The sequence below is a fragment of the Pseudorca crassidens genome, chromosome 3 (genome assembly GCF_039906515.1).
Source record: "Pseudorca crassidens isolate mPseCra1 chromosome 3, mPseCra1.hap1, whole genome shotgun sequence".
NCBI classification, from domain to species: domain Eukaryota; kingdom Metazoa; phylum Chordata; class Mammalia; order Artiodactyla; family Delphinidae; genus Pseudorca; species Pseudorca crassidens.
The window spans coordinates 132,447,432-132,457,714 of record NC_090298.1 but is presented as its reverse complement, the minus strand read 5'-3'; the positions used below and the strand labels follow the sequence as shown (position 1 = coordinate 132,457,714).

The 10,283-nt window shown below is 41.8% G+C and overlaps 1 non-coding gene across 1 annotated transcript; it reads right to left on the bottom strand.

Annotated features, from left to right (window-relative positions):
- Nucleotides 1-8,957: 8,957 nt before the first annotated feature.
- On the bottom strand, nucleotides 8,958-9,064 carry LOC137222806 (U6 spliceosomal RNA). The gene has a single exon (XR_010942598.1). It is a non-coding gene; the product is annotated as a U6 spliceosomal RNA (small nuclear RNA).
- Nucleotides 9,065-10,283: the final 1,219 nt, after the last annotated feature.

Here is a 10,283-nt window from a genome sequence, read left to right as displayed (position 1 = left end):
TCTCTAATGATTAATGATGTTGAGCATTCTTTCATGTATTTGTTGGCAGTCTGTATATCTTCTTTGGAGAAATGTCTGTTTAAGTCTTCTGCCCATTTTTGGATTGGGTTTTTTTTTTTGTTATTGAGCTGCATAAGCTGCTTGTAAATTTTGAAGATTAATCCTTTGTCAGTTGCTACATTTGCAAATATTTTCTCCCATTCTGAGGGTTGTCTTTTGGTCGTGTTTATAGTTTCCTTTGCTGTGCAAAAGCTTTGAAGTTTCATTAGGTCCCATTTGTTTGTTTTTGTTTTTATTTCCATTTCTCTGGGAGGTGGGTCAAAAATGATCTTGCTGTGATTTATGTCATAGAGTGTTCTGCCTATGTTTTCCTCTAAGAGTTTGATAGTTTCTGGCCTTACATTTAGGTCTTTAATCCATTTTGAGCTTATTTTTGTGTATGGTGTTAGGGAGTGTTCTAGTCTCATACTTTGACATGTAGCTGTCCAGTTTTCCCAGCACCACTTATTGAAGAGGCTGTCCTGTCTCCACTGCACATTCCTGCCTCCTGTATCAAAGATAAGGTGATCATATGTGCATGGGTTTATCTCTGGGCTTTCTATCCTGTTCCATTGATCTATCTTTCTGTTTTTGTGCCAGTACCATACTGTCTTGATTACTGTAGCTTTGTAGTATAGTCTGAAGTCAGGGAATCTGATTCCTCCAGCTCCGTTTTTCATTCTCATGATTGCTTTGGCTATTCGGGGTCTCTTGTGTTTCCATACAAATTGTGAAATTTTTTGTTCTAGTTCTGTGAAAAATGCCAGTGGTAGTTTGATAGGGATTGCATTGAATCTGTAGATTGCTTTGGGTAGTAGAGTCATTTTCACAGTGTTGATTCTTCCAATCCAAGAACATGGTATATCTCTCCATCTATTTGTATTATCTTTAATTATTTTCATCAGTGTCTTATAATTTTCTGCATACACGTCTTTTGTCTCCTTAGGTAGGTTTATTCCTAGATATTTTATTCTTTTTGTTGTAATGGTAAATGGAGTGTTTTCTTGATTTCACTTTCAGATGTTTCATCATTAGTGTATAGAAATGCCAGAGATTTCTGTGCATTAATTTTTTATCCTGCTACTTTACCAAATTCATTGATTAGCTCTAGTAGTTTTCTGGTAGCATCTTAGGATTCTCTATGTATAATATCACGTCATCTGCAAACAGTGACACCTTTACTTCTTCTTTTCTGATTTGGATTCCTTTTATTTCTTTTTCTTCTCTGATTGCTGTGGCTAAAACTTCCAAAACTATGTTGATTAAGAGTGGTGAGAGTGGGCAACCTTGTCTTGTTCCTGATCTTAGTGGAAACGCTTTCAGTTTTTCACCTTGAGGATGATGTTGACTGTGGGTTTGTCATATATGGCCTTTATTATGTTAAGAAAAGTTCCCTCTATGCCTACTTTCTGGAGGGTTTTTATCATAAATGGGTGTTGAATTTTGTCAAAGCTTTCTCTGCATCTGTTGAGATGACCATATGGTTTTCTCCTTCAATTTGTTAATATGGTGTATTACATTGATTGATTTGCATATATTGAAGAATCCTTGCATTCCTGGAATAAACCCCAGTTGATCATGGTGTATGATCTTTTTAATGTGCTGTTGGATTCTGTTTGCTAGTATTTTGTTGAGGATTTTTGCATCTATGTTCATCAGTGATATTGGCTGGTAGTTTTCTTTCTTTGTGACATCCTTGTCTGGTTTTGGTATCAGGGTGATGGTGGCCTCGTAGAATGAGTTTGGGAGTGTTCCACCCTCTGCTATATTTTGGAAGAGTTTGAGAAGGATAGGTGTTAGCTCTTCTCTAAATGTTTGATAGAAATCGCCTGTGAAGCCATCTGGTCCTGGGCTTTTGTTTGTTGGAATATTTTTAATCACAGTTTCAATTTCAGTGCTTGTGATTGGTCAGTTCATATTTTCTATTTCTTCCTGATTCAGTCTTGGCAGGTTGTGCATTTCTAAGAATTTGTCCATTTCTTCCAGGTTGTCCATTTTATTAGCATAGAGTTGCTTGTAGTAATCTCTCATGATCTTTTGTATTTCTGCAGTGTCAGTTTTTACTTCTCTGTTTTCACTTCTAATTCTATTGATTTGAGTCTTCTCCCTTTTTTTCTTGATGAGTCTGGCTAATGGTTTATCAATTTGTTTATCTTCTCCAGGAACCAGCTTTTAGTTTTATTGATCTTTGCTATCATTTCATTCATTTCTTTTTCATTTATTTCTGATCTGATCTTTATGATTTCTTTCCTTCTGCTATTTTTGGGTTTTTTTGGTTCTTCTTTCTCTAATTGCTTTAGGTGCAAGGTTAGGTTGTTTATTCGGGATGTTTCCTGTTTCTTAAGGTGGGCTTGTATTGCTATAAACTTCCCTCTTAGAACTGCTTTTGCTGCATCCCATAGGTTTTGGGTCATCGTGTCTCCATTGTCATTTGTTTCTAGGTATTTTTAAATTTCCTCTTTGATTTCTTCAGTGATCACTTCGTTATTAAGTAGTGTATTGTTTAGCCTCCATGTGTTTGTATTTTTTACAGATCTTTTCCTGTAATTGATATCTAGTCTCATAGCGTTGCGGTTGGAAAAGATACTTGATACAATTTCAGTTTTCTTAAATTTACCAAGGCTTGATTTGTGACCCAAGATATGATCTATCCTGGAGAATGTTCCATGAGCCCTTGATAAAAATGTGTATTCTCTTGTTTTTGGATGGAATGTCTTATAAATATCAATTAAGTCCATCTTGTTTAATGTATCATTTAAAGCTTGTGTTTCCTTATTTATTTTCATTTTGGATGATCTGTCCATTGGTGAAAGTGGGGTGTTAAAGTCCCCTACTATGAATGTGTTACTGTCGATTTCCCCTTTTATGGCTGTTAGTATTTGCCTTATGTATTGTGGTGCTCCTATGTTGGGTGCATAAATATTTACAATTGTTTTGTCTTCTTCATGGATTGATCCCTTAATCATTATGTAGTGTGCTTCTTTGTCTCTTGTAATAGTCTTTATTTTAAAGTCTATTTTGTCTGATATGAGAATTGCTACACCAGCTTTCTTTTGGTTTCCATTTGCATGGAATATCTTTTTCCATCTCCTCACTTTCAGTCTGTATGTTTCTCTAGGTCTGAGGTGAGTCTCTTGTAAACAGCGTATATATGGGTCTTGTTTTTGCATCCATTCAGCCAGTCTGTGTCTTTTGGTGGGAGCATTTAATCCATTTATATTTAAGGTGATTATCAATATGTATGTTCCTATTCCCATTTTCTTAATTGTTTTGGCTTTGTTATTGTAGGTCTTTTCATTCTTTTGTGTTTCTTACCTAGAGAAGATTCTTTAGCATTTGTTGTAAAGCTGGTTTGGTGGTGCTGAACTTTCTCAGCTTTTGCTTGTCTGTAAAGGTTGTAATTTCTCCATCAAATCTGAATGAGATCCTTGCTGGGTAGAGTAATCTTGGTTGTAGGTTTTTCTCCTTCATCACTTTAAATATGTCCTGCCAGTCCCTTCTGGCTTGCAGAGTTTCTGCTAAAAGATCAGCTGTTAAGCTTATGGGGATTCCATTGTGTGTTATTTGTTGTTTTTCCCTTGCTGCTTTTAATATGTTTTGTTTGTTTTTAATTTTTGACAGTTTGATTAATATGTGTCTTCGCATATTTCTTTTTGGATTTATCCTGTATGGGACTCTCTGTGCTCCCTGGACTTGATTAACTATTTCCTTTCCCATATTAGGGAAGTTTTCAACTATCTTCAAATATTTTCTCAGTCCCTTTCTTTTTCTCTTCTTCTTCTGGAACCCCTATAATTCGAATGTTGGTGCGTTTAATGTTGTCCCAGAGGTCTCTGAGACTGTCCTCAGTTCTTTTCATTCTTTTTTCTTTATTCTGCTCTGCAGTAGTTATTGCCACTATTTTATCTTCCAGGTCACTTATCCGTTCTTCTGCCTCAGTTATTCTGCTATTGATCCCTTTTAGAGTATGTTTAACTTCATTTATTGTGTTGTTCATCATTGCTTGTTTCATCTTTAGTTCTTCTAGGTCCTTGTTAAATGTTTTTTGCATTTTCTCTATTCTGTTTCCAAGATTTTGGATCATCTTTACTGTCATTATTCTGAATTCTTTTTCAGGTAGACTGCCTATTTCCTCTTCATTTGTTAGGTCTGGTGGGTTTTTATCTTGCTCCTTCATCTGCTGTGTGTTTTTCTGTCTTCTCATTTTGCTTATCTTACTGTGTTTGGGGTCTCCTTTTTGCAGGCTGCAATTTCGTAGTTCCCGTTGCTTTTGGTGTCTGTCTCAAGTGGCTAAAGTTGGTTCAGTGGGTTGTGTAGGCTTCCTTGGAGACAGGACTAGTGCCTGTGTTCTGGTGGATGAGGCTTGATCTTGTCTTTCTGATGGGTAGGACCGTGTGCACTGCTGTGTTTTGGGGTGTCTGTGGACTTATTATGATTTTAGGCAGGCGCTGCTAATGGGTGGGGTTGTCTTCCTGTCATGCTAGTTGTTTGGCATAGGGTGTCCAGCACGGTAGCTTGCTGGTTGTTGAGTGAAGCTGGGTGTTTTTGTTAAGACGGAGATCTCTGGGAGATTTTCACCATTTGATACGTGGAGCTGGGAGGTCTCTTGTGGACCAGTGTCCTGAAGTTGGCTCTCCCACCTCAGAGGCACAGCACTGACTCCTGGCTGCAGCACCAAGAGCCTTTCATCCACACAGCTCAGAATAAAAGGGAGAAAAAGTAGAAAGAAAGGATAAAGAAAGGATAAAAGAAAATAAAGTAAGATAAAATAAAATAAAGTTATTAAAATAAAAAATAATTATTAAGAAAAATAATTTTTTTATAGTAAAAGAAAACAAACAAAAAAACAGACGGATAGAACCCTAGGACAGATGGTGAAAGCAAAGCTATACAGACAAAATCTCACACAGAAGCATACACATATACACTCCCAAAAACAGGAAAAGGGGGAAAAATAATAAATCTTGCACTCAAAGTCCACCTCCTCAATTTGGGATGATTTGTTGTCTGTTCAGGTATTCCACAGATGCAGGGTACATCAAGTTGATTGTGGAGATTTAATCCGCTGCTTCTGAGGCTGCTGGGAGAGATTTCCCTTTCTCTTCTTTGTTCGCACAGCTCCCAGGGGCTCAGCTTTGGATTTGGCCCCGCCTCTGCGTGTAGGTCGCCGGAGGGCATCTGTTCTTCACTCAGACAGGACAGGGTTAAAGGAGCCGCTGATTCGGGGGCTCTGGCTCACTCAGGCCGGGGGGAGGGAGTGGGGGCACGATGCGGGGTGAGCCTGCGGCAGCAGAGGCCAGCATGACGTTGCACCAGCCTGAGGCGTGCCATGCGTTCTCCTGGGGAAGTTGTCCCTCGATCCCGGGACCCTGGCAGTGGCGGGCTGGACAGGCTCCTGGAAGGGGAGGTGTGGATAGTGACCTGTGCTCGCACACAGGCTTTTTGGTGGTGGCAGCAGCAGCCTTAGCATCTCATGCCCGTCTCTGGGGTCTGCGCTGTTAGCCGCAGCTCGCGCCCATCTCTGGAGCTCTTTTAAGGAGCGCTCTTAATCCCCTCTCCTCGCACACCAGGAAACAAAGAGGGAAGAAAAAGTGTCTTGCCTCTTCAGCAGGTCCAGACTTTTCCCGGGATGCCTTCCCGGCTAGCTGTGGTGCACTAACCCCTTCAGGCTGTGTTCACGCCGCCAGTCCTCTCCTACCGAAGCCCAAGCCTCAGCTCCCAGCCGTGCCCGCCCGCCCCGGCGGGTGAGGAGACAAGCCTCTCGGGCTGGTGAGTGCCGGTCGGCACCGATCCTCTGTGCGGGAATCTCTCCGCTTTGTCCTCCACACCCCTGTTGCTGCGCTCTCCTCCGCGGCTCGGAAGCTTCCCCCTTCCGCCACCCACAGTCTCTGCCCACAAATGGGCTCCTAGTATGTGGAAACCTTTCCTCCTTCACAGCTCCCTCCAAGAGGTGCAGGTCCCGTCCCTTTTCTTTGTCTCTGTTTTTTCTTTTTTCTTTTGCCCTACACAGGGAAGTGGGGAGTTTCTTGCCTTTTGGGAGGTCTAAGGTCTTCTGCCAGCGTTCAGTAGGTGTTCTGTAGGAGCTTTTCCACGTGTAGATATATTTCTGATGTATCTGTGTGGAGGAAGGTGATCTCCACGTCTTACTGTTCTGCCATCTTTCCCCTCCCAGCCTTTGTTTTAAAGTCTGTTTTGTCTGATATGAATATTTTGACTCCCACTTTCTTGTCATTTCCATTTACATGAAAAAGCTTTTTACATCCCCTCACTTTCAATCTATGTGTGTCCTTTGCCCTAAAGTGAGTCTCTTGTTGGCAGCATATTGCAGACTCTTGTTTTTTATCCAATCGGCCACTCTGTGTATTTTGATTGGAGCATTAATCTATTGAAATTTAAGGTAATTATTGATAGATATGTATTTATTGCCATTTTAAAACTTGTTTTCCCATTGATTTTTTTTTTTTTTTTTTTTTTTTTTTTTTGTGGTACGCGGGCCTCTCACTGTTGTGGCCTCTCCCATTGCGGAGCACAGGCTCTGGATGCACAGGCTCAGCGGCCATGGCTCACGGGCCCAGCCGCTCTGCAGCATGTGGGATCCTCCCAGACCTGGGCACAAGCCTGTGTCCCCTGCATCAGCAGGCGGACTCTCAACCACTGCGCCACCAGGGAAGCCCCTCCCATTGATTTTATATTTCTGCTTTGTCCCTTTGTTTTTCTTTCTGTTTTTCCTTTTGTGGTTTGATGATTTTCTTTTGTATTATACTTATGTTCTCTTCTTTTTGGTTTTTGTGAATCTATTGTATGTTTTTGATTTGTGGTTACTCTGTTTTTCAAGTATGTTAACCCCTTCCTATATCTAATTGCCTTAGACTGGTAGTCTCATAGCCTCAAACACATTCTTGAAAAAAAAATCTACATTTTCTTACTATCCCACACATTTTATGATTTTCATGTCCTCTTTTCCTTCTTCTTGTTCATCCTTTTGTTGTTTATTGTGGTTATCACTTTCACAGATATTTTTTGAATTTTTTTTTTAACCTGTATACTGGCTTGAGTGATTTAGTTTCTAATTGTGATTTTCTCTTCCGTATTGATTCTTCTTTTCTATTTAGAGAAGATCTTTCAATATTTCCTTTAGGATAGGTTTTGTATTACTGTAATTTTTTAGGTTTTGCTTGTCTGAATAATTATTTCTCTCTCCTATTCTAAATGATAATCTTGCTCAGTAGAGTATCCTAGGTTGCAGATTTTTCCCTTCCAGGACTTTGAATATATCTTGCCACTCCCTTCTAGCTTGTAGTGTTTCTTTAGAGACATAAGCTCATAGCCTTATGAAGCCTTAACTCTGTTTTTCTCTTGCTGCCTTTAGAATCCTCTATCTTTAAGTTTTTTCGTTTTAATTGTAATATGTCTTGGTGTAGGTCTGTTTGGATTTATCTTGTTTGGGACCCTCTGTACTTCCTGTACCTGGAAATCTGTTTCCTTTTTACGTTTGGGAAGTTTTCAGTCATAACTTCTTCAAATACCTTTTCAATCCCCTTTTCTCTCTCTTTTCCTTCTGGGATCCCCTTTAAGTATAGATTGGAATGCTTTATATCAGCCCATAGGTCTCTTATATTGCTTTTTTTTTTAATTTGGCTTTCTGTTTGTGATTCTCATTGGGTGATTTCCATTATTCTATCTTCCAGATCACTTATTTGTTCTTCTGCATTATTAATTCTGCTATTCATTGACTTTAGCTCAGCTTTCATCTCGGTGAATGAATTTTCTAATTTTTCTTCGTTCCCCTTTATAGTTTCTAGTTCCTTTTTACAGTAATCTGCCTTTCTGTCAATAGTCCTTAATTCCTTCAGTATTTTCATTATCTCCTTTTTGAACTCTGTCTATTTGACTGAAGAGGTCTGTTTCATTGTTCTTTTAGGGGAATTCTCTTGATTTTTTAATTGGGAGAGGTTCCTCTGCTTCTTCATTTTACTTATATTTCTCTTGCTGTATGAGTTTAAGAGAAACAATTATCTGCTGTGGTCTTGGAGGGCTATTTTTATGTGGGAGCATCCCTGTGTAGCTTGTGTGGGTTTAATATTTTTTGGTGCAAGGACTATTTTTAGTGTGGATGACTGCCACCTCTTTCCTCAATGTATGCTGGCCATTATCTCCTTGACAGGAGGCTTGACTGGAGTTGTGGTGACCAGAGCCTGCACTGAATATTGAGTGACTAGTGAGCAGGGCCTCCTTTTTGCTCTGTGGTTGTCATTGCCCTGTTAGAGGCTGGGTCTGTTCCCTAGTTGTTGGGGTAGAAGCCCCCAGATCCATTTCTTTTTTTTTAACATCTTTATTGGAGTATAATTGCTTTACAATGTTGTGTTAGTTGCTGCTGTATAACAAAGTGAATCAGCTATATGTATACATGTAACCCCATATCTCCTCCCTCTTGCGTCTCCCTCCCACCCTCCCTATTCCACCCCTTTAAGTGGTCACAAAGCACTGAGCTGATCTCCCTGTGCTATGCGGCTGCTTCCCACTAGCTATCTATTTTACATTTGGTAGTGTATATATGTCCATGCCTCTCTCTCACTTCGTCCCAGCTTACCCTTCCCCCTCCCTGTGTCCTCAAGTCCATTCTCTACGTCTACATCTTTATTCCTGTCCTGCCCCTAGGTTCTTCAGACCATTTTTTGTTTTTTTTTTAAGATTCCATGTATATGTGTTAGCATACGGTATTTGTTTTTCTCTTTCTGACTGACTTCACTCTGTATGAGAGTCTCTAGGTCCATCCACCTCACTACAAATAACTCAGTTTCGTTTCTTTTTATGGCTGATATTCCATTGTATATATGTGCCACATCTTCTTTATCCATTCATCTGTCGATGGACACTTAGGTTGTTTCCATATCCTGGCTGTTGTAAATAGAGCTGCCAAAAATACGGAATGCTACACGAATTTGCATGTCATCCTTGCGCAGGGGCCATACTAATCTTCTCTGTATCGTTCCAATTTTAGTATATGTGCTGCTGAAGCGAGCTCACCAGATCCATTTCTAAACTGTGTTTTTGAGCTGCAGTGTGAGGTATGTGGGATTGGAGCACTCCCACTGGGAGAGGAGCCACTGAGTATTCCTCTGCCAGAGCTGTTCATTGGTGAGTGTGCTCTGTTGTGTCACCTGTCACTTGTTATGTGGGCTCACAAAGTACACTGTTGTTGGCACTGCCTTTGGCCCTGTCTCAACCTTGGGTATGCCGGCAATCAGCCCTGTCCCTCAGGTGTTGTTTTCATAAGGACACCAGCACAGGTCCACTGAAGTTAGGTACCAGAACTGCAGCAGTCATGAACCTGGTCCCACTGTGGGAGCTATGGAGGCAGCTCAGACCCTGGCCTGGCCCAGCCTCTGTGTGTACATACCCACAGAGCCCACAGCTGCTAATGTTAGACCCATCCCAGTCGGGGGAGCACTTGTTGTCCACTCAGATGTCCTGCAGGCACTCAGTTTACAAAGCCGGTGGCGGAAGTATAAATCTGTGGCTTATGCAGCCATGGGGAGAAACTTCAGCCCTGCATTCTGCCTCGTAGCCCCTGGGGCTCAGCTGTGGTTTGGGTCCTGCCTCTGTGAGTGGGCAACCCGCTGATGGCCGCTCCTGGAACCTGCTGAGGTGGCAGCTGGGGCATGAGAGCCCATGGAGGTGGGAGCCACAAGGCAGTGGCTGGGGTACACTCTCCCAGAGCCTGGGGAGGCAGGGGCCAGCACATGGAGAAAGAAGCCATGATGGCCACCCTGCCCCTCCCTTTGCAGGCCACTGAACAATGGCACTTTGCTTCTCTGGCGGGTCCGGGCTTCTGCAAACACACCATGGTTGCGGCCACACCACACGCTAGTGTCTTCAGACTGTCTCTGCACAACCAACAGCAGTCCTCTCCCTGGGTCTGTCCTCTAAGCCCTGAGTTTCAGCACCCAGTCCCTGCCTGTACCTGTAGATGTTCATCTCAGGCTGGGGCGCACAGGGTGGTGGCATGGATCAAATGTGCAAGTCTCTCTCTGTTCTGCCTACCACAAACCAGTTGCTGTGCTCTCCTCTGAGCCTCTGAAGCTCCCTTTCTGTCCCGGCTGATCTCCCTGACAGTGTGGGGGCTTCCCAGGGTGCAGGAACCTTTCCTGTTTTTCAGCTCCCTCCCAAGGGCACAGGTCCCATCAGCTTCCTCTTTTTTTTTCCCTTTCACCCTATCCAGTTACATGGAGATCTTTCTTGTC